General features: G+C 41.4%; 1 protein-coding gene and 1 pseudogene across 5 annotated transcripts in view; both read left to right on the top strand.

Annotated features, from left to right (window-relative positions):
- Positions 1-22,255, top strand: part of MRTFA (myocardin related transcription factor A) — a 217,819-nt gene that overhangs the window by 46,649 nt on the left and 148,915 nt on the right. For 2 of the 5 annotated variants that reach the window (XM_074391145.1, XM_074391147.1), the window contains one exon: positions 15,833-15,907. The exons of the other annotated variants lie outside the window; for them this stretch is intronic. The gene's annotated coding sequence lies outside the window, so the exon portion shown is untranslated. The remainder of the gene's footprint in view (positions 1-15,832; positions 15,908-22,255) is intronic. 5 annotated transcript variants of the gene reach the window in all.
- LOC141582621 (large ribosomal subunit protein uL4 pseudogene) lies at positions 349-9,200 on the top strand (annotated as a pseudogene).

Consider the following 22,255-nt stretch of genomic DNA (forward strand, 5'->3'; position numbering starts at 1 on the left):
GGTAAAACCCCGTCTCTACTAAAAATACAAAAAATTAGCTGGGCATGGTGGCGCGTGCCTGTAATCCCAGCTACTCAGGAGGCTGAGGCAGGAGAATTGCTTGAACCCAGGAGGCGGAGGTTGCAGTGAGCCGAGATCGCGCCATTGCACTCCAGCCTGGGTAACAAGAGTGAAACTGTCTCAATTTTTGTAGAGACTGGGTCTCACTGGTTGTCCAGGTTGGTCTTGATTTCCTGGCTTCAAGTGATTCTCCCACCTTGGCCTCCCAAAGTGTTGGGATTTACAGGTGTGAGCTACCATGCCTGGCCCACACATTCTTTTTTTTTTTTTTTTTTTTTTTGAGACGGAGTTTCGCTCTTGTCACCCAGGCTGGAGTGCAATGGCGCGATCTCGGCTCACCGCAACCTCCGCCTCCTGGGTTCAGGCAATTCTCCTGCCTCAGCCTCCTGAGTAGCTGGGATTACAGGCACGCGCCACCATGCCCAGCTAATTTTTTGTATTTTTAGTAGAGACGGGGTTTCACCATGTTGACCAGGTTGGTCTCGATCTCTCGACCTTGTGATCCACCCGCCTCGGCCTCCCAAAGTGCTGGGATTACAGGCTTGAGCCACCGCGCCCGGCAATTCTTTTAAAACAATTATAAATTTTATTTTCTGTTTTAAAATTTTCTCTTGAAGTTCTTCTCTTATGTGAGGTACCATCTCTAGGTCTTTCAGCATGCAGTAATTGGGGGTCAGAATAAATTGTTCAACTCTCTCCTAGGTGATAGGAAATTAAACTGAAGTCTTTCTTCGGTTTAATTGATTTATAAAAGGATAGATTAGTCTGTGAAAGGAGAAGAACATCTGGATAGGAGCAGCAGAATTACCTGGAGATACTATACTGTCTTTTTAAGGGCTGAAATAGACACATTAACATTTCTTAATCTATGAATATTTCCATTTTTTTTCTGTCTGTTGAATGAATTACTGTACTTTCCTCTTGGCCACTTCTTTTTTATGGTTTAGTGACATAAACTTAATTTTTCCTTCTTGCGTTGTTGAACAAATACTGGTTTTCTAAGAAGAGCTTTACTGAGGTATAATTTATATACTACAAAATTTGCCTGTTTGAAGTGTACAGTTTATTTTTAGTAATTGTGTGGAGATGCACAACCATTACCTCACTCCAGTGTTACATTTCTTTCTTTTTTTTTTTTTTTTTTTGAGAGAGTTTCACTCTTGTTACCCAGGCTGGAGTGTGCAATGGCGCAATCTCGGCTCACCGCAACCTCCGCCTCCTGGGTTCAGGCAATTCTCCTGCCTCAGCCTCCTGAGTAGCTGGGATTACAGACACACACCACCATGCCCAGCTAATTTTTTTGTATTTTTAGTAGAGACGGGGTTTCACCATGTTGACCAGGATGGTCTCGATCTCTTGACCTCGTGATCTACCCACCTCGGCCTCCCGAAGTGCTGGGATTACAGGCTTGAGCTACTGCACCTGGCCTCAGTGTTACATTTCTAATACCCCAAAAAGATCCCTTGGAAATACCATTTTTTGACTTCCCTCAGAGGAAGGCACCCATTTTATTAAATTATGCATCATATTTAATCTTCCTGCACACAAAGTTCTCTATCACTCTGCGAATTGCATGTCTTTTTCTCCTCTTTATAAATTAGTTTCTTATTGCTGGTCAAACATACAAGTCTTTTGTCATTTTTACTACATTTTCTCAACACTTTTTAAAACGTGTCACCTTGAAAAGAAGGGATTTAACTTTTGTTGAAAGTTTTTTCTTCTTTTTTTGAGACGGAGTCTCGATCTGTTGCCCAGGCTGAAGTGCAATGGCCCAATCTCTGCTCACTGCAACCTCTGCCTCCTGGGTTCAAGCAATTCTCCTGCCTCAGCCTCTCGAGTAGCTGAGATTACCATGGCCCACCACCATGCCCAGCTAATTTGTGTATTTTTAGTAGAGATGTGGTTTCATCATATTGGTCAGGCTGGTCTCGAACTGCTGACCTTGTGATCCCCCTTCCTTGACCTTCCAAAGTGCTGGGGTTACAGGCGTGAGCCACTGTACCAGCTCAAAGTTATTTTTTTCTTTGAAAGTTCTTATGCTATAATGCCTCAGGCCTGTCAGTAATAGCTTGTTACTATTTCTGGGTTTTCTGTTCACTTCATTTGCTATTTATTAATTTCTACAGGGAATCGTTTATTGGTTATTTCTTGGGTGTGTATACAGACTAGATATTTGCTAATTTGGAGAATTCTGCTCTGTGCATAAGTATTCAGACGCTCAGTAAGGTGTGAATATTGTCGTACCCTTGAGCTTTTCTTTTTCTTTTTTTGAGATGAAATTTTGCTCTGTCACCAAGGCTCGAGTGCAATGGTGCAATCTCGGCTCACTGCAACCTCCACCTCCTGGGTTTCAGCAGTTCTTATGCCTCAACCTCTTGAGTATCTGGGATTACGGGTGCATGCTACCACATCTGGCTAATTTTTGTATTTTTAGTGGAGATGGGGTTTCACCATGTTGGCCAGGCTGCTCTCAAACTCCTAACCTTGTGATCCGCCCACCTTGACCTCCCAAAGTGCTGGGATTACAGGCATGAGCCACAGCGCCCTGCCACACTTGAGCTTTTTAAAGGCCTGCCTACCTACCGTGTTGGGTTGTCTCATTAATGATGTTGTTAAATCTCATTATTTGGTTAAGTTCCTGTCTGCCAAATTTATCCATTGTAAGCTGTCTTTTCCCCTTTTGCCACATAGTTGTTGCAGTAGCAATACATCTTCTTAGAGCAACAAGCTAACCTGGCAAACAGTGTTTAAAAATTGAGTATTATGTGAAAGACGATATGCAAAAAATGAAGTTCAGAATTAATTTAATTTGAGCTTCTTTGTAATGTGAATTTTTAAGTGCAGAGTTTAAATACAGTTGCTTTAAGAGCCTTGGGATGCAAATCTTTCCTTGGGTCATAAGGAATTTTTGCTGATAACCTTTTCATAGTTGTACTTTAGTAGAGTATTAGCATTTTTCATAGTTGTACTTTAGTAGAGTATTAGCATTTTTCATAGTTTTCAGACAAGTTATTTCCTGCTTTTAAAATTCCTTCCTCCACTCTTCTCTGGTATGCCTTGGAACAATACAGCTCTTACTGAGGGATCTGGAGTTACCTGGGTTTGAACCCTGGTGCAGCAGTTACTTAACCTCTCTAAACTTCAGTATTCTCCTTTATAAAATAGAATAGTAATACCTCATAAGATTTTATGAGGATTAAACAGGCATTTGGCATTTTTTTCTGGTCATAGATGTTTAGTAAGGTTGTATATTATTATTCTCAGTCTGATGAAACTTGTCACATAATAGGCAGTGACTTTTTGCTTATATCTATGTACTATACATGTATATATAAACATATAAATGTACCTCATAGACATTACTCAAGGAGATAATAATAGACATTTCTTATGTAATTGTCTCTGTCCCAGTCTTGGTGGGGAAGGAATTTAGATTCACTTTTTTAGGATACTTGTAGGATCCATATGTTAACCATACCCTTTCCCCCACCATGTCTACGTTTACTTTGAATACAGTACTTAGGGACTGCCTAATGCTATGATAAAAAATGGTAAATATTATTTCTACTGCAGACTACATGATCTTTTTTTTTCCCTCAGAGACAAGGTCTTACTCTGTTTTCCCAGGCTACAATGCAGTGGCACAATCATAGCTCACAGCAGCTTTGCACTTATGGACTCAAGCAATCGTCCTGCCTCAGCCTCCTCAGTTGCTAGGATTGCAGGCACGTGGCACTAAGCCTGAGTAATTTTTTAATTTTTTGTAGAGATGGAGTCTCGCTGTGTTGCCCAGGCTGATCTCGAACTCCTGGGCTCTAGCAATCCTCTGGCTTCAGCTTCCCAAAGCTTTGAGATTATAGGTGTGAGCCAATGCTCCTGGCCCAGACTGTATCATCTTAATGTGTACATTGGACATGGTTAAGTTCAAGGCACTGTTACTGCCTTTATCTCTGACCTAAATTGGAGGCCAAAGTTCATTAAGTGGCAATTGATTGAGCTAAGGACAGTTAACTAAATTTTTCAGTGATTCTCCATGGGGAAGGTACCATATCTTCAAAGGGTATTTGGAAAAGTATGGGGACATTTTTGGTTGTTAAGTGACTGTGGGTGGGAGATGTACCACTGGCATTTGGTGGAGAAAACTCAGAATTATTCACCCAAAATATGTTTTATCTTAGTTATTTATTTATTTATTTTTTGAGACGGAGTTTCGCTCCTGTTACCCAGGCTGGAGTGCAATGGCGTGATCTTGGCTCACCGCAACCTCCGCCTCCCGGGTTCAGGCAATTCTCCTGCCTCAGCCTCCCGAGTAGCTGGGATCACAGGCACGCGCCACCACGCCCAGCTAATTCTTTGTATTCTTAGTAGAGACGGGGTTTCACGATGTTGACCAGGTTGGTCTCGATCTCCTGACCCTGTGATCCACCCACCTCGGCCTCCCAAAGTGCTGGGACTACAGGCTTGAGCCACCGCGCCCGGCCTATCTTAGTTATTAAAAAAAAAAGTTGAGGCTGGACATGGTGGCTTACATCTGTAATCCCAGCACTTTGGGAGGCTGAGGCAGGCATACCACAAGGTCAGGAGTTCAAGACCAGCCTGACTCACATGGTGAAATCCCATCTCTACTGAAAATACAAAAATTAGCCAGGCATTGTGGTGTGTGCCTATAATCCCAGCTACTCAGGAGACAGGCAGGAGAATCGCTTGAACCCAGGAGGTAGAGGTTGCAGTGAGCCGAGATCATGCCACTGCACTCTAGCCTGGGCAATAAAGCAAGACTCTGTCTCAAAATAATAATATTAATAATGTTAGAGTGGGAGTGTGGCCTTCTCTCTTTCCCATGGCATGTGCTTATCCACTGTTATGGGTGTACTACAAAAGGGGGAGTCATCTGGCAAAAATGTCACTTTGCCTCCTGTATTCAAGGCTCCCATTCCACCAGATACTATGAACTTTGTTAATACCAACTTGCACAAAAACAACAGACAGTCCTATCCTGTTAGTGAATTAGCAGGTTGTCAGAGCAGTGCTGAGTCTTGGGGTACTGACAGAGTTGTGTCTAAAATTCCCAGAGTTTGAGGTGGTAGGACTCACTGTTCTGCCCAGAGTGCTTTTGGAAATATCTGTCATGGAGGCCACACATTTGCACCAACGGAAACCTGGCACTGTTGGCCCTGTAGAGTGAACGCAACCCAAAAAATGATACGTTATTTGTTCTGCCCTGGCTGCCTCTGCCTTACCAGCGCTGGTCATTTCTAAAGGTCATCATATTGAGGAAGTTTCTGAGCATTTTTTTTGGTTGTCAGAGGTAAAGTCGAAGGCTACAGGACAATCAAGGAGGCTGTTTTGCCACATAAGAAACTTAAAGCTTGGAATGATATAAAAAAGGGCTATGCCTCTTAGCACATGAGAACTGGCAAGGGCAAAATGAGAAACCATTGTATCCAGCTCAAGGGACCCTGCATTGTCTATAATGAAGATGATTGTGTTGTCAACGCCTTTAGAAGCATTCCCAGAATCACTCTGCTTAATGTAAGCAAAGTGAACATTTTGAAACTTGCTCCTCATGGGCATGTAGCATGTTTCTTTATTTGGACTGAAAGTGCTTTCTAGAAGTTAGAGAATTTTGTGTGGCACTTGGTATAAAGCTGCTTCTTCAAGCGTAACTGCAGTCTTTGCATCCGCAAGATGATCAATGTAGACCTTAACAGAATCTTTAAAAGCCCAGACATCCAAAGCCTTTTGAGTATGTTGCAGGAAGATTCATCATAGAGTCCTTAGGAAGAACCCCTGAAAAACCTGAGAATCATGTTGAAGCTAAACCAATATGCAAAGACCAGGCACCACAGCACTGTTCTTTGCCAGGCCAGCAGTCACAAACTGCGGGTGGATAAGCCAGCAGCAGCAGCCAAAGCAGCAGCAATAGAGGCCATATCACTTGAGAAGGGGGGTTGCAGTGAAGAAGCCTGTGGTAGGAAGGAAAGGAAAGAAGGTTGTTGGTGTTAAGCAGAAGAAACCTCTGGTGGGAAAAAGGGCAGCAGCTACCAAGACACCAGCAGCTGAGAAAAACCTACCACAGAGGAAATGAAGCCTGGTGCATAAACTTGTTTGTTTATTCCATAAAGGTAAAATAATTTAGGACAGCTTATTTTTAATAAAGACCTGATCAATGAAAAAAAAAAAGTTATTTTTAAGGTGGGAAGCTTCTTGAAAGAATCATTCAGAGCTGTAGTATATAATCTCTGAATTATTCATGGGGAATTATATTTTCTCAGTTGGGAGAGTAAGGTGTTTTCCTGAAGATTCTGAAGGTGTTTGCCATTATGAATGTGTTTTGGTGGGGTTTAACTTCTAAAGTTAAAGAGTAGCTGAATGGCTAGAGTGGTGTAGTGGTTAAAGAAAATTGGCATTCCTTTAGTAATCTTTGTATCTTCATGGTTGATGGAAATAATACAATTTGTGCGCGGCATTCCACTGATGCCTGGATATTGCTTGTACTGTTCTTTCTTCCTTTTTTTTTTTTTTAAAAGGGCAAATGATGTATTTGTTTGGCAGATCAATAAGATTTTATTAGGTATGTAATTTAACTTGTTCTAGCTTGTTTCACTTGAGCCTAATACAGGACTTTGACAAAGATTTAAAAAAATATATGTATTCTCAACTTCCACCTACCATTTTATCAGTCTCTAGGGCAATGTTTCTCAAACATTTTTGCCTGAGAGGTTCATAGTTCGGGATGTATTTTACATTGAGACCCAATACACACATAAGTATATAGATACCTAAAATAAAAGTGTCATGAAATAATACTTACCTTTTAAGGTGTAATGTAATCTGAACGTTTATATTTTATTCCATTTTATTTAATTGTAAAATGTTGATTTTAGCCTACTAAATTGATTCTGTGACCAGTGTATTATGAATTACAATTAAAAATACTGTGTTAGGGTTTATGTTCATGAAATTTTAACTGAGGCTTTAAAATATATCCCAAGTCTGACTATATCTGCCCAACTACTGCCCTTGGTGAAGCCACCTTCATCTCTCTCTCAGACTTTTCCAGTAGCCTCCTGATTGCATACCCTGCTGCCTCTCATGCCCTGCTATCACACAGCTCTATTCTTCTTGCTGTCTAATTGATGCTTTAAAAATGTTATTCTGGGGTCATGTCATCCTCACTATTACTTTCTTTCCCCCATTTTCATTTATTGTGGTAAAATACACGTGAAACTTAGTATCTTAATCATTTTAAGTATATAGTTCAGTGGTATTATACACATACATAATGTCGTGCAACTATCATCACCATCCATCTCCAGAACTCTTTTCAGCTTGTAAAACTGAAACTCTACACCCATTAAACAAGTAAGTCCCAATTCCCTCCTCCTCCTTCCCCGCTGGAAACTACCATTCTACTTTGTGTCTAATGATTTTGACCACTCTAGTTGCCTGATATAAGTAGAATCATACAGCTTGTATTACTTTTTGTTATAAATGTAGCCTAAAAAGTTTATATAGGGGAGGGGGTAAAAAAGTTTATGTAATGTTTTACATACAAGTTAAAAATTAAAGTGGTAATCACCTACCTCAAATACCTAGAACAAGTTATACTGTGAAGCCCTCCTGCTCAGCAACATTGAGGCCTGGACTGTCTCGTTACCTCTTCCCTTCAGATTGGCAGAAGCAATCACTTCTCTGGATTTGTTGTAATGTTTTTGTTTTTTTGCTAAGTGAACATGATGAGAGACTTGGCTTTTCTTTTGCCCAGGCTAGAGTACAGTAGCACAATCTTGGCTCACTGCAATCTCCAAGTGGTCCTCCTGCCTTGGCCTCCTGAGTTTATGGGATTATAGGCATAAGCCACAGTGCCTGGCCCTTTCTGTCATTCTTAGAGGAAAGGATGTTACATACCATCTCTTCTTTTTAGTATAGATTAGTGTTTCCTTCCTGGTTTCATTTCCCCCCCACCCCCCAAGAAGGTATTGAGGTTTTTTTACATTTTAGATTGAGTTTTCAAGTTAGACTTTCCTCCAGAGCAGTGTATTTTGAGCTGTGCTCTGTGGGTGAGGGTGAGTAGTGTTATTGAAAAGATCATGAATTCTGGCTAGGCCTGGTGACTCACACCTCTAATCCCAGCATTCCAGGAGGCTGAGGCAGGTAGATCGCTTCAGGTCAGGAGTTTGAGACCAGCCTGGCCAACATGGTGAAACTCCATCTCTACTGAAAATACAAAAATTAGCCAGGTATGATGGCGCATGCCTGTAATCCCAGCTACTTGGGAGGCTGAGGCAGGAGAATTGCTTGAACCTGGGCAGTGGAGGTTACAGTGAGCTGAGATTATGCCATTGCACTCCAGTTTGGGAGACGGAGCAAGACTCTGTCTCAGGGGTAGGGGGAAGAAATGATTATGAATTCCAAGGAGTTTTACCAGGCAGTGGTTTAAAAAGATCAGATATAGGCTGGGCACGGTGGCTCACACCTGTAATTCTAACACTGGGAGGCAGAGGCGGATGGATCACCTGAGGTCAGGAGTTCGAGACCAGCCTGACCAGCATGGATAAACCCCATCTCTACTAAATATTTAAAATTAGCCAGGCGTGGTGACACATGCCTATAATCCCAGCTACTCAGAAGGCTGAGGCAGGGGAATTGTTTGAACCCAGGAGGCAGAGGTTGCAGTGAGCCAAGATAGTGCCATTGCTCTCCAGCCTGGGCAACAAGAGCAAAACTCTGTCTCAAAAAAAAATCATATGTAGATTGAATAGGGGTGGTTTTTCCTGTGTCTGCCTTTTCTTCTGGTATCTACCTTTTGAAGGCATGTCAGAGATGGGTAGTGCCACAGAGACGTTTAGAAGTGGTCACATAAACATGCTATGTTTGTAGCCAAAATGATGGTTTATTTTCTGTATTTATTTTGTTGTATTTGATCATTATCAACAAAATGGTTAATGTTCATTATTTACATAACATCTTTTAAAGGTGTGCTTTTTCTCATTCCAAAATGGAGTCCTTCAAGTTGGAAATCCACTCTTATCAGGAATATTTGGGCTTCTGAGCTGTAGTTTTCTGTTATGTCTTATTATATATATATATATATATATATATATATATAATTTTTTTTTTTTTTTTTTTTTTAAGACAAGGGTCTTATTCTGTCACCCAGGCAGAAGTGCAGGAGTGCGGTGTCACTATCACGGCTCACTGCAGCTTCAGCCTCCCAGGCTCAAGTGGTCTTTCCACCTCAGCAACCCAAGTTACTGGGGCCACAGGCACTCACCACAGTGCCTGACTGATTTTTTAATTTTTTGGTGGAGATGGCATCTCCCCATGTTGCCCAGGCTGGTCTCAAACTTCTAGACTCAAGCGATCCTCCCACCTCAGCCTCCCAAAGTGCAAAGTGCTGGGATTACAGGCGTGAGCCACCACACCTTGCCTCCAGTTAATTTTTAAAATTTTATAGAGATGGGTGTTTCACTATGTGGTTCAGGCTGGTTATGAAGTCCTGGGCTCAGGCCATCATCCTGCCTTGGCCTCTCAAAGTGTTGGGATTACAGGTGTGAGCCACCACTCCTGGCCTCATTATGATCTTAATGGTGACAGAAAACAGACTACTTTAGTTATACATTATATTGGAGGTTTTTCCTAGTAGCTGTTTTTTTTATTTTTAAAGATACACTTAATATATTGAAGGTAGAGATCTGTTGGTGTAGAAAGTTTATGTGATTTCCTTAGTCCATTTTTGGGACAATTTGAAGTTTAAGCCAAAGCCTGAACTTGCAAACATTAATTCTCTTCCTAAAGGGGTAATCTGAGGAATTCCAGGCTTATGCCATGGTTTAGAGTCCCTTGCATTATCCCTTTAGAAGGCAGGAAAAGTAAATTTATGGTGTAAATGGAACAATTTAGGGAGATGCTAGGATTATCAGCATTCATAAAAGTTACTGAAATGAACAACTTACCAAAGAGCACCTTAAACATAATTACATCTATAGGCCAGGCACGGTGGCTCATGCCTGTAATCCCAGCACTTTGGGAGGCTGAGGCAGGTGGATCACCTGAGGTCAGGAGTTGGAGACTAGCCTAGCCAACATGGCGAAACCTCATCTCTACTAAAAATAAAAAATATGCCGGGCGCGGTGGCTCAAGCCTATAATCCCAGCACTTCGGTAGGCCGAGGCGGGTGGATCACGAGGTCGAGAGATCGAGACCATTCTGGTCAACATGGTGAAACCCCGTCTCTACTAAAAGTGCAAAACATTAGCTGGGCATGGTGGCACGTGCCTGTAATCCCAGCTACTCAGGAGGCTGAGGCAGGAGAATTGCCTGAGCCCAGGAGGCGGAGGTTGCGGTGAGCCGAGATCGCGCCATTGCACTCCAGCCTGGGTAACAACAGGGAAACTCAGTCTCAAAAAATAAATAAATAAATAAATAAAATAAAATAAAAAATATTAGTTGGGTGTGATGGCATGTGCCTGTAATCCCAGCTACTTAGGAGACTGAGGCAGGAGAATTGCTTGAACCTGGGAGGCGGAGGTTGCAGTGAGCGAAGATCATGCCACTGCATTCTAGCCTGGGAGACAGAACTAGGCTCCATCTAAAAAAATAAATAAATAAATTACATCTATACATGTTGCCCAGATGCTATGTAAGAGTGCTACAAAAATATCAATTGAGTTCGACATATGTAAATTAGAAAAAAATACCTAAAGTAGTGTTTGTTGAACTCCAACTGCCTTAGCATTGTTAGTACTTCTCATGTAGCATGTCACTCAGTTCTCACAGTTAATTCTGTGGGAGTTGTTATACTCATCAGGATAAAGATTAGGTTGGTGCAAAAGTAATTGCTATTTTTGCCATTGAAAGTAAAAAAAAAAATACAATTACTTTTCCACCAACCTAATAGTCTGTGGCCATACACCCTGGCAGTAAGTGGTGGTGATAGATTATAAAATCAGATCCTTTGACCAAAATAATGGTGCTATTCATCACCATATCTGAGTATATTTTTCTGAGAAATACTTGAGCATATCTCAGTATTTATATCTAAATCTAGCATTTAAATTTTATCTTAGAACTTTGACTTACATTGATTTCTGTGAGGTACTAATTAAATTCCACCAACATTTACTGAGCAGTTGAGCATTTCCTATGTGCAAGGCACCAAATGAGCTGGTTGGGAACAAAACAGAAAAGGGAGTTAACATTTATTGTTAAATGTTAAATAAAACTAAATAAAAATATTTAACATAAAAAATATTAAAGTAACCTAAAGCTACCTGTTAAATTTCAGATAGTTTTAGGTTACTTTAGATCTTCATCTCGTTTAATCCATATATTAACTTTGTTAGTAGGTACTGTCCTTATTTTATACCACAAGAAACTTAGGCATGGAGGAGTTAAGCTCTCATCACTTAAATGGCAGTTCTGGAATTTGAACCTAAGCCCATGCTACTTTTCTGACACACAATACTGCCTCATGTGTAAATATAAATTGGGTTCCTGTTTCTAGCTTATAGTGTAGTCCAGGAGTTAACAAAGTAGAGTCTGCAGATGGACTGCTGGTGGTCCCTGATTGACTTTTGGACATCAGAAGTTCACAACTATAGTTGTCTGTCAGTATTCATGGAGGATTGGTTCCAGGACTCCCACTGTGGATACCAAAATCCATAGATGCTGAAGTCCCTTATAGAAAAAGGTATAGCATTTGCATATAACTGACATAGATCCTCCCAGATACTTAAAATCATCTCTAGATTACTTATAATAACTAATACAGGCTGGGAGTGGTGGCTCATGTCTGTAATTTCAGCACTTTGGGAGGCCAAGGCAGGTGGCCTTGTTGAGGCCAAGTGTTGGAGACCAGCCTGGACAACATGGTGAAACCCTGTCTCTACCAATAAGTACAAAAATTAGCTGGATATGGTGGCACATGACTGTAGTGACTCAGTGCCTTGCACATACAAGTTGCTCAACAGCCTCCTAGCTACTTGGGAGGCTGAGGCACAAGAATCATTTGAACCCGGGAGGTGGAGTTTGCCGTGAGCTGAGATCATGCCACTTCACTCCAGCCTGGGTGACAGAGTTAGATTCCATCTCAAAATTAAAAGAAAATAAAGAAAAACAATAACGAATACAGTGTAATGCTATAGTTGTTATACTGTATTGTTTGGGGAATAATAGTAAGGAAAAAGTCTGTAAATGTTCAGTATAGTTGTAGCCATTCATTTTTTTCCATGAATATTTTCAATCCACGGTTGGTTGAATACATAGAAGCAGAACCAATGGATACAGAGGGCTAACTATTTTTATGATAATGCTAAAATGTTATTGCTTATTTCACTGATGATGCAAATGCAATAATGGGTAAGACTGCTGGCACCAAGGGCGAGGTGTGGTGGCTCACGCCTGCAATTCTAACACTTTGGGAGGCTGAGGCATGCAGATCACAAGGTCAGGAGTTTGAGACCAGCCTGACCAACATGGTGAAACCCCATCTCTACTAAAAATGCAAAAATTAGCCAGGTGTAGTGGTGCGCACCTGTAATCCCAGCTACTTGGGAGGCTGAGGCAGGAGAATCACTTGAACCTGGGAGTCAGAGATTGCAGTGAGCTGAGATCATGCCAGTGCACTCCAGCCTGGGCGACAGAGTGAGACTCTGTTTCAAAAAAAAAAAAAAAAAAAAGTCTGCTGGCACCTTAGCACAAATTGAGAGAGTGATACCAGACTGCATCAGACTGTATCATTGTTTTTATCATCACGCCCTTACAGGAAAAGTGAAAGAATAGTTTCACTTACAAATGTACTTGATGCAGAGGCGTGGCTTGGTGGCTCATCCCTGTAATCCCAGCACTTTGTGAGGCCAAGGCAGGAGGATCGTTTGAGCCCAGGAATTCGAGACCAGCCTGGACAATGTAGCAAGACCCCCATCTCTATAAAACTTTTTGATACAGTAGTAAAAATATTACTATTTTTTAATAATAAGGTCTTGCTGTGTTGCCCAGGATGGTCTCAAACTCCTGGCCTCAAGTGATCCTCCTGCCTTGGCCTCCCAAAGTTCTGGGATTTCAGGTGTGAGCCACCATGCCCAGCCAAAATATTTATTAAATCTGGATCTTCTACAGCTTTTTTTAAAGATATGGGGCCTTTCTATATTACCCAGGGTGGTCTTAAATTCCTGGGCTCAAGTGATTCTCCTGCTTTGGCCTCCCAAAGTGCTGGGATTACAGGCATGGGATTCTGTGCCTGGCTGTTTTTTTTTTGAAATTGAGATATAAATGACATGTTATAAAATTTACCTTTGAGAATTACACAGTTCAGCCAGGCATGGTAGCTCGATCCTAGCACTTCGGGAGGCCAAGGTGGGCAGATCATTCAAGGTCAGGAGTTTGAGACCAGTCTGGCCAACATGGTGAAACCTTGTCTATACTAAAAATACAAAAATCAGCTAGGTGTGGTGGTGCGTATCTGTAGTCCTAGCTACTTGGGAGGCAGAGGCAGGAGAGTCGCTTGAACCTGGGAGGCAGAGGTTGCAGTGAGCTGAGATTGTGTCACTGAACTCCAGCCTGGGTGACAGAGCGAGGCTCAGTCTCAAAAAGCAAAACAAAACAAAAAGTACAATTCAGTGATTTCTAATATTTTCACAAGATTGTGGAACTGCTACCACTATCCAATTCCAGAACATTTTCATCACCCCAAAAAGAAACTTAATAGCAACCACGAATCTACTTTCTGTTTCTATACATTTACCTGTTCTGGACATTACATATAAATTGGATAATAAAATATGTGGTCCTTTGTGTCTAGCTTCTTTCAGTTAGTATAATGCTTTCAGGGTTCATCCATGTTATAGCAAGTTGATATGATTTGCTGTGTCCCATCCAGGTCTCATTTTGAATTGTAGCTCCTAAAATTCCCACGTGTTGTAGGAGGAACCCAGTGGGAGGTGACTGAATTACAGGGGCAGGTCTCTCCTGTGCTAATCTCATGATGTTGAATGAGTTTCTTGAGATCTGATAGTTAAAAAAATGGGAATTTGTCTACCCAAGCGCTCTCTGCCTACCACCATCCATGCAAGACACGACTTGCTTCTCCTTGCCTTCTGCTGTGATTGTGAGGTCTTCCCAGCCGTGTGGAACCAGAAGTCCATTAAACTTCTTTTTCCTCCCAGTCTCAGGTGTGTCTTTATCAGCAGCATGAAAATGGACTAATGCACAGTATGACTACTTCGTTTCTTTTTTTAAAAAACAGCTTAGTGAGATAAAATTCACAGACTACACAGTTAATCCATTTAAAATATATGGATTTTTTTTTTAAAGAGATGGAATCTCACTACTATGTTGCCCAGGTTGGATTACAGCGGCTCTTCATAGGCATGATTATAGCACACTCTAGGCTTTGAGCTTCTGAGCTCTCTTGATTCTCAGACCTCAACCTTTCAAGTAACTGGGACTACACAGTTAATCCATTTAAAATATATGGATTGTTTTTTAAAGAGTTGGGGTCTCACTATGTTGCCCAGGCTAGATTACAGTGGCTCTTCATAGGCATGATTATAGCACACTGTAGCCTTGAACTCCTGAGCTCTCTTGATTCTCAGACCTCAACCTTTTAAGTAACTGGGACTACAGATGTGCACCTCTGCATTTGGCAAAGTGTACAATTTGATGGTTTTTAGTATATACACAGATACATGTAACCTTTACCACAGGTGATTTTAGAACATTTTTATCACCTCAACAAGAACCTGTACCATTTAACTTTTACGCTGCTATCTCCCTGTTCCTCCCAAACCAAAGAACTACTCATCCACTTTTTCTCTGTATGTGTCCCAATTCTAGACTTTATATGAGTAGAATCATATGATACGTAAACTCCGATTTCTCCATATCTTCACCAGCACTTGTTATAATCTGACTTTTTAGTTTTACCAATTCTACTGGGTGTGAAGTGCTATGTCACTGGTTTTTTGTTGTTGTTATTTCCTAATGACTAGTGATGTTGAGCATCTTTCAATGTGCTTATTGTCCGTTTTTATACTTCTTTGGAGAAGTGTATATTCAAATCCATTGCCTATTTTAAAATGGGTTGTGTTTTTGTGGTTGAATTGTAAGAGTTATTTATATTTTCTGTATATCAATCACTTATTATTTTCTTTTTTTAATCAGTTATATGATTTGTAAATACTTTTTCCCATCTGTGGATTTTTTTTAACCTCTTGATATTATCCTTTATGCAAAAAACTTTAAAATTGTGACAGTTGTGACAAAGTCCAGTTTATCTGGTTTTTTCCTTTGGTTGCATCTGGGAAGCTGTTGCCTAAGCCTAATTGAAGGTCGTGAAGATTATACCTGTTTTTCATCTTGTACGTTTATACTGTTGATCCATTTTGAGATAATGTTTGTGTATGGTGTGAGGTAGCGAGTCTAACTTCATTCTTTTTTTTTTTTTTTTTTTGGAGACAGAGTTTCCCTCTTGTTACCCAGGCTGGAGTGCAATGGCACGATCTCGGCTCACCACAACCTCCGCCTCCTGGGTTCAGGCAATTCTCCTGCCTCAGCCTCCTGAGTAGCTGGGATTACAGGCATACACCACCATGCCCAGCTAATTTTTTCTATTTTTAATAGAGACGGGGTTTCACCATGTTGACCAGGATGGTCTCGATCTCTTGACCTTGTGATTCACCCGCCTCGGCCTCCCAAAGTGCTGGGATTACAGGCTTGAGCCACCGCGCCCGGCCCTAACTTCATTCTTATTTATTTTTTTTTTTTTCAGAGTCTCACTCCTGTCACTCAGGCTGTGCAGTGGCACAATCAAGGCTCACTGCAACCTCGATCTTCCTGGGCCCAGGTAATCTTCTTGCCTCAGCCTCCTGAGTAGCTGGGACTATAGGCGCGTACCACCATGCCCAGCTAATTTTTTTGTTTGTTTGTTTTTAGAGACAGGGATTCACTATGTTGCCAGGCTTGTTTCAAACTCCTGTGCTTAAGCGATCCACCAGTGTTAGCCTCCCAAAGTGCTAGGATTACAGGTTTGAGCCACCACTCCTGGCTTCATGTTCTTTATTAGGATTATGTTCTGTGATTTATTACCAAAAAAAAGTAAAATAATACTGACTTTAAACATTAGCCTATTTTTTTGTCTTAGGTAAAAGAAGTCCAGAAATAGCCTAGGACTGGTTTTATGCTCTGTAGTATCAGAGAACTAGTTTTTTTTTTTTTTTTTTTCTGTATTGGTCACCTTGCTATTCTCAACATGTGGCCTCTTCCTCATAGTCTTAAGTTTGCTGCTTGTGCTCTAGTCATCTCATATACATATCCAGCCAGGAGGAGGAAGAAGTGCTTAAAGAATAATACACTCAATTCTTATAAGGATGTTTCCTAGAAATCACACCTAATACTTTTATTCATGTCCCTTGGCTTGAACTAGTCACATGACCACACCTAGCTGCAAGGGAGGCTAGAAAACATAGTATTCATTCTGATATTCACTTATCTAAAACTTAGGTTTTATTTTACTGGGAAGAAGAAGAGAAAGTGGATATTGGGCAACAACCTCCTGGGCCTGTCACAATGAGCTAAGTGAGGTTCTTTTATTCCCTGCTGCTGCTTTCTCACCCACCCCCATCACTTTTCCAGTAAATTTTAATTCCTAAGACATGATTCAGGATTCCAGGGTGGGGATCAATCACCATATACACAGATTCTTCTTTACCATCCTGGGAGAAGGACAGAGGTAGAGTGGAGCCAGTTCATATCTTCACAAAAAATGTGCCTTCTGCCCACGGTTGTCTCAGGCCGAGACCCAGGATATAGGGCAGAGAGACTTGTACACATGCTGGTACCATTCACAGAGACACCCCCTTTATGTATGTATATATGTTTATATGTATGTATGAATGAATTATGGAGTCTTGCCCTGTCACCCAGGTGGGAGTGCAGTGGCACAACCTTGGCTCACTTACCCAGGTTCAAGTGCCTCAGCCTCCCGAGTAGGTGAGATTACAGGTACCCAACATCATGCCTGGCTAATTTTTGTATTTTTAGTAGAGACAGGGTTTCGCCATGTTGGCCTGGCTGGTCTCAAACTCCTGCCACTTCGGATTTGCTGATCCACCTGCTACGGCCTCCCAAAGTGCTGGGATTACAGGCTTGAGCCACTGAACCTGGCCATACATGATTCCTTTTAGCAGTTGTTGCCTTTTTTTTTTTTTTTTTTCCTTTTTGAGGCTGTTTTGCTCTGTCACCCATGTTGGAGTGCACGGTCTCTACTCACTCACTGCAGCCCCAACCTCCCGGGTTCAAGTGATTCTCCTGCCTCAGCCTCCCAAGTAGCTGGGACTGCAGGCGTGTGCCACCTGGCTAATTTTTGTATTTTTAGTAGAGACAGAGTTTCACTTTGTTGGCCAGGCTGGTCTTGTGATCTGCCCACCTGAACTCCTGACCCTGTGATCTGCCTGCCTCAGCCTTCCAAAGTGCTGGGATTACAGGCATGAGCCACAGTGCCTGGCCAGCAGTCATTGCCTTCTTGCAGCGGTGGAGGTCCGGGTATTTCTGCCTGCCATTCCTGATCTGGTTCCGGTTGGGGAAGTGCCTGTCAAAAGGGGCAGTCCTGTAGTTCTTGATTTTGGTCTTGATGTCTTCTGCCATAGTGCAGTTCTCAGCTCAGTGGCTGCTCTCTGCTGTCTTCTTTTTTTAGAGACAGGGTCTCAGGCTGGAGAGTAGTAGCACGGGCATAGCTCACTGCAGCCTCGAACTCCTCAGCTCACATGAACCTTCTGCATCAGTGTCCCTGGTGGGACTACTGGTGTGTACCATTGCCCCAGCTTTCTGCTTTTTATTGGTAGTCTGATACTTAAAAAGGCTCATAATTCTCTTCCCATTGTATTCTTTTTTTCATGTTATTACGTCATCTGAGTTACCACATTCAGATGGTTCTGGTCTTTTAATATGGATCACTAGTATTCTTCCTTTCTCCTTTATTAATTTAGAACCTTTCCATTTTAAATAGGCTACCCATAAGGTATTTGAAGATTTTCATACTGATGTGCATTTACCTGTTCTTTTTTGCTATCCATACCATGCTTGTTGCCTACATTAGATGCTTTCAAAATGTATAGCACTGACTGCTGACTAGTGCTGCTGTGTTTCTTAGTGCTTTACAAATTTACAATAATTGCTTGTAGATGTAGTTGTAATATGTAAACTCTTGGAGTGATGCAGAGAACACTTTAGTAGTAGTATTTACTTTGTTTGGAAAATGGATGTGTTTGCCTGTACGCTCTCTTCCCTCTTTAAAGTTTTAAATATAATTGTGCTGAGCTTAAAATGGTATTAAAATATTTGTTGCATTTTATTCTATCAAAAATTCTTAGCACCTTTTATAGAATATTGACTGGCTAAGAGTAGTACTGTTTGAAGCAAGAGGCTGTCAGAAAGGAAGAATAATGAGCCATGACTATAGAGCTGTTTTTATTTAAATTGTCAGCTTCATTGTACTTCTAGAGGTTCTGCCTTGATCACAGTCTATAATAACCACAAGTAAGTGAAAATGCATTTTTAACACAAACTCTGTGCTGTTTTCCATGAAAGTAATTTGAAGAGCCATTGCTTTTGCATGGTAATTGATCTTACCAGAGTAGATTAGTTTAATTAATAAGGCAGTTTTTATAATTAAAGTGTAATTGGAAGAATAATTCATGAACATGCTGGTGATGGCCTGAGTGTGTGCATTGTCCTAAGAGTTCCTCACCGTGACTGCAGTAGGTGATTAGAAGCTGTAGGCTTGACCTCTTCTTGACCCACAGACACACTTCAACCTTGAATATACGCTTTCCTTTGCGTATGTGTTGCTGTATTTGGATACTCTTACAAAATTATGACAGGTTCTTTTGTTAGGGCAAGATATTTTATTTCCTGTATCTAAAAAATATTTGCTCAAGAATTTAGGAAAAGATTCATGATTCCTTTTATAAAGTAAGAGCATATTCTTGACATATCAGGAGAGGATGTCATTGAGAAATCTAAGGATATGGGGCTTCTGGACTGGAAAATAGGGCTTTTCTTCAAATGCTCCATTGTCATGCGAAAACAAAGCACAATGCTGTAAATGTCTTCCTTTCCCCCAAACTACTGCCTGTCTTTATGCTAGGTGAGGTTTGTCTCAACAAGTTTTGCATTCCAAAGTTAGTATTTTCAAAAATACTCTTTTTTATATTACTCATACCTGAACAGAATGATTGTAGATTTTCTGTGTGGCAGATTTTCTTACTATGGCAGGTTTTCTGTAGCCTGGCAACATTTCTGGTTGTCTAGGCTGATTGCTGCATGGAGTTTTGGTGTAAGTAGAAATGGCTGAAGAATTCCTAACTTGAAAATTGTCTCATAACAGATTACTTAATTTTGTAAGTGAATATACAAAATATCATATTTAAATTTATTTAGGTCTTTTTATACACAGCATATGAACTTCTAAATATCCATCACTCTGTCTCTTAGAGAAGAAGTCTCTACAAGACAAATAGAACTCCACATTTAAAAATTGGAACACATTTGAACACCGTAGAAGAAGAATTGAGAATCATAAGGAAAGCATACCTGTAGTGTTTGTGGTCATGAATAAAGTTGAAGGAATGTAATGAAATCTTCTTGACAAAATAGTGCTTTAATTTTCAAGCAGCCTTTTTGGAGGTGGGTGAGGAGTTTAAGGCAAATTGTCAAATTTCTGTTAAGTGTTTGCAAGAAAATAGTACCTTGTAGTTTATCTTTCTCCTTTTCAGAGTACCTTGTTATAAGACCTTTAATGATAATAGGACAGATAAATAATAATGCTTATTCAGAGTGACTTGCTCAAGGTCACATCACCAAACTCAGTGATCTATTTTTTTTTTTTTTTTGAGACGGAGTTTCGCTCTTGTTAACCAGGCTGGAGTGCAATGGCGCGATCTCGGCTCACCGCAACCTCCGCCTCCTGGGTTCAGGCAATTCTTCTGCCTCAGCCTCCTGAGTAGCTGGGATTACAGGCACGCGCCACCACGCCCAGCTAATGTTTTGTATTTTTAGTAGAGACAGGGTTTCACCATGTTGACCAGGATGGTCTCGATCTCTTGACCTCGTGATCCACCCGCCTCGGCCTCCCAAAGTGCTGGGATTACAGGCTTGAGCCACTGCGCCCGGCCTCTCAGTGATCTATTAAAAAGCAGATCAAAACAACATTAGGGGGCCAGGAAGAATAGCAAATTATACTGAACTCAGAGTCAGGTGGCAGGCTAAGGTGAACAGCTCCCCTGTCATTCTTTCTCTACATACCTGCCAAAATGATTATTTATTTTTTTAGACAGAGCCTTGCTCTGTCGCCTAAGCTAGAGTGCAGTGGCATGATCTCGGCTCACTGCAACCTCCACCTCCTGGGTTCAAGCGATTCTCCTGCCTCAGCCTCCCTAGTAGCTGGGATTGCAGGCGCTCGCCACCATGCCTGGCTAATTGTCTTTTTACTAGAGATGGGGTTTCACCATGTTGGCCAGGCTGGTCTCAAACTCCTAGCCTCAAGTGATCTACCAGCCTTGGCCTCCCAAAGTGCTGGGATTACAAGCATGAGCCCTCAAAATAATTATTTAAAAAGATAAATCAGATCATATCAGTCCATTACGTAAAACCTCCCAGTGGCATCCAGTTCATAGAATATACTTACGTCCTTTCCTCTTGGGCCATGACAGTTTTTTAGTTCCTTCAAGATGCCAAGCTCAGGCCGGGTGCAGTGGCTTAAGCCTGTAATCCCAGCACTTTGGGAGGCCGAGGCGGGTGGATCACGAGGTCAAGAGATCGAGACCATCCTGGTCAACATGGTGAAACCCCATCTCTACTAAAAACACAAAAAATTAGCTGGGCATGGTGGTGCGTGCCTGTAATCCCAGCTACTCAGGAGGCTGAGGCAGGAGAATTGCCTGAACCCAGGAGGCGGAGGTTGCGGTGAGCCGAGATCGCGCCATTGCACTCCAGCCTGGGCAACAAGAGCGAAACTCTGTCTCAAAAAAAAAAAAAAAAAAGATGCCAAGCTCATTCCTACCTCATGGCCGTTTAACTTGTATATGCTCTTCCCTCTGCATGGCTGGCTGTTTTCTTGTCAAATTCAGGCAGAGTCATAGAGGCATGAATTCCAAAACTTGACTGCCCAGGATCAAGTATTTAACTTCTCAGTGCCTCAGTTTCCTCAACTGTAAAAAATTGTGAATAATATTGGTAATTATACATCTTAGTGTTGTGAAGATTGAATGCATACACATACTGTGCCTTATTTATAATAAGGGTTGGTTATTCAAGTCTCACTCAGATACCACCTCCTCAGTGAGACCTTTTTTGGCCATTTAATCTAAATTAGCCATCTGACCCCCAGGCACATAATGCTTAGTTATCTGAAAACTTTTTATTGTATATTTATTATGTCTCTTACTATAATTTAGGCCCACAAAAGCAGGGATATTTTCTGTCTGTTGTACCCCTAGTGCCTACAACAGTACCTGATCACTATGCATTTGTTAAGTGAATTAATGAAAGTCAGGTCTACTGGAGAAGGTCTTTTTATTTTTGGGGGGCAGGGGATGGCGTCTTGCTCTGTTACCCAGGCTGGACTGCAGTGGCGCGATCTTGGCTCATTGCAACCTCCGCCTCCTGGGCTCCAGTGATCTTCCCACCTCAGCCTCCTGAGTAACTGAAAGTATTGGTTCATTCCACCGTGCCCAGCTAAATTTTGTATTTTTAGTAGAGACGGGGTTTCGCTGTGTTGGCCAGGCTGGTCTCAAACTCCTGACCTCAGGTGATTTACCTGCTTTGGCCTCCCAAAGTGCTGGCATTACAGGCATGAGCCATGAGCCACTACACCTGGCCTACCCCAGGAGCTCTTCTTGAGTTCCATAAGACTGAAAGGCAATTTATATTGTTTAGTTAAGGGAAGATGTTCACATGTGTACCTAACACACATAATAGGGGCTTGTTGGGAATGATACAGACAAGTAGTCAATAAAAAGGGGTTGAGCCATTGTATAAAATACATATTTTTATTATTTTTTCTTTTTTAAAATTTCTGTTTCTTCTAGCTGGTAAGTTTGTCCCTTTACATAAGCCCTTGAACTTACTTGTGTCTTTAAATTTGAGGACAGCTGATTTTGTCCCTCAGTATTATAAAGTTACGGCTTTGACTGGG

This window comes from Saimiri boliviensis, chromosome 21 (assembly GCF_048565385.1).
Source record: "Saimiri boliviensis isolate mSaiBol1 chromosome 21, mSaiBol1.pri, whole genome shotgun sequence".
Classification (NCBI taxonomy): Eukaryota; Metazoa; Chordata; class Mammalia; order Primates; family Cebidae; genus Saimiri; species Saimiri boliviensis.